A 2,889-nucleotide genomic window follows, 5' to 3' on the forward strand; every position below is an offset into this window, starting at 1 on the left:
AATAGGTACTTCATCACAGGTTTACCAAGGTCTCGAAGGCAGCATGATTCTATTTGGGTGATTGTGGATCGAATGACCAAATCTACCCACTTTTTGCCGGTGAAGACTACCCATTCAGCAGAGGATTATGCCAGGTTAATTATTCAGGAGGTGATAAGACTTCATGGAGTCCCTGTTTCGATTATATCAGATAGGGGTGCACAGTTTTGGAAGTCATTCCAAAAAGGCTTGGGTTCAAAGGTGAACTTAAGTACTGCATTTCATCCTCAGACAGATGGGCAAGCAGAGCTCACTATTCAGACCTTAGAGGATATGTTGAGGGCCTGTGTGATTGATTTCAAAGGTAATTAGGATGATCACCTACCTCTTATCGAGTTTGCTTACAACAATAGTTACCACTCGAGCATCCAAATGGCTCTTTATAAAGCTCTTTATGGGAGAAGATACAGATGTCCTATTGGATGGTTTGAAGTTGGTGAAGCTGGGTTAATAGGACCAGATTTAGTTCAGCAAGCTATGGAGAAGGTGAAAGTGATTCAAGAGAGGTTGAAAATGGCACAGAGTCGTCAGAAATCCTAAATCGATGTTAGGAAACGGGAGTTAGAGTTCGAAGTGGATGATTGGGTCTACTTGAAAGTTTCACTCATGAAAGGTGTTATGAGATTTGGTAAGAAGGAAAAGTTTAGTCCCCGGTACATTGGCACTTACAGAATATCCAAAAAGGTTGGCAAAGTAGCTTATGAGTTAGAGCTATCACAAGAGTTAGCAGCAGTTCATCTGGTATTTCACGTCTCCATGTTGAAAAAGTGCATGGTTGATCATTTATTTATCATACCAACTGAAAATATTGGGATCAAAGATAGATTATCTTATGAGGACATTCCTGTTCAGATTCTAGATCGCCAAGTTTGCAAGTTGAGAACAAAAGAGGTAGGATCAGTCAAAGTCCTTTGGAGGAACCAATTTGTTGAGGAAGTTACTTGGGAAGCTGAGGAGGATATGAAGAAGAGATATCCATATCTCTTCAAATCCGAATAAAGTGCAAACCAAGGTACTAATTTTCATCTTATTACTCTTTAAATTTTGAGTGAGCATGTTGTTTGTTTGCATTTGCTTGTTGGGTGTTTGAACTTGATGTTACCACCTTTAGCCTAGTAAGAGTAATCTCATTCAAGGACGAATGTTCCCAAGGGGGAGATATTGTAACATCTCGCAATTTGAAGAAACTAGGAAGAAGCTAATAATTGGAAATATTCATTTTTGGAAAGAATGAAAATCTGGAAATTTGTTTAAGTTAAGAAAAGTTTAGTTTTGGTCAACTTCAAACGGCCATAACTCCTAGATCAGGATGATTTAGGTGTACTTCCAGATATGGTTGGAATGATCTTTCCAACGCCCCCATGTTTGCGCGATTCTGAGTTCATATGAGTAAGTTATTCCCTTCGAAAGTTGGGTTGTTCGAATAAGGAAAGTCCAATCCGGATTTTGGAAGGGTAGTTTGGTCTTTCCTTACCCAACTTAATTAATTCATTTTTAGAAGTTTAATTGGGGTAAAGTCAGATTTTAGTCAGTTTAGAAAAGTGAATTTCACGCTAGGGCTTGGAGAAAGGAGAAAGGAGAAGAACGTTCAAGATTCGTTCAAGATACGTCGAGATTAGCTTGTGGATTTCGTCGGGGGTGATCCCTACAAGGTATGTGAGATCACATAGCGTTGGGTCCATTCACTCACGCGCCAATCATGTTTAATTCAGCAATTTTCGTCTTAAAAGAGGTAGAATTTGATGTTCTTGAGCTATGTTCTTGAATTCTTTTCATTCTTGAACTTACATGTGATTGATGGGTTTTCTTGAGACGTTTTAGCGATGTTAAGAGTTGTTTCGAGTTAGATTCTAGTGTACATATGTTGGGTATCCGAATCTAAGAAAGTATTGAGAAAAGGAATCGATTTAAAATGATTTAGGATCAGAAGACGTGTTGAAAAACTCATCATGCTCCTTGTGAGTATATGCTTGTGTTTGATGTATTGATCTGAGTAATAATATTGTTACACTAACTCAGAGAACCAGATCAATAAAAGTGTGGTCACTCTTTTTATAAAAAAAAAAATTATGTTTAGATGATTGTTACTATTGTTTCATAATGTATTGTATTCTATTGTATTGTATTGTATTGCATTATTTTGTATTGTATTGTACTGTATAGTTTTAATAAATACAATATTTGGATAGAGTGTATCGTTCTTTGTTATGTAATGTCACACATACATAATTTGGATGATAAACCAACAACAAAAAGTAGGGTACGAGATAGAGTTACTACCAAAAAAAAGTAGGGTAAAGGATAAAATAGAAACATTAAATAATAAGTAAAGACAAAATGATAATTAAATATTAAAGTAACTACGTGATCAATATACCAAATTGATTGTTACATAAAATGAGTCTTATAATTGTTACCTAACAATGCATTTAAATTGTACGATACAATGAAATTTAAGTAACAATCAAAACAAACATTATATTCAAATCCAAAATACAATACAATACAACGGATAACAGCAACCATAAACAAGGTGTAGGGATTGCATACGCAAAACACGACGAGGCGATTGTAGGACAAAGCCGCATAAACCCGCAAAGATTCTTGAACCATCCCAACAAGGGAAAATTTATGTTTCTAACATGCCTCGCCGAATCCCGCACAAACTTCCCCACATAGGGTGTGTTTGGTATGAAGGAAAATGTTTTCCATGGAAAATGTTTTCCTAGAAAATGTTTTCCTGGAAAACAAGTTGATTTTTGACTTATTTTCTCATGTTTGGTTGGTGAGTAGAAAATATTTTTCGGAAAAGATTTTTAGTGTTTGATTTATGAATGATATTTTTTTTTT

Source organism: Solanum stenotomum, chromosome 8 (assembly GCF_019186545.1).
Source record: "Solanum stenotomum isolate F172 chromosome 8, ASM1918654v1, whole genome shotgun sequence".
Classification (NCBI taxonomy): domain Eukaryota; kingdom Viridiplantae; phylum Streptophyta; class Magnoliopsida; order Solanales; family Solanaceae; genus Solanum; species Solanum stenotomum.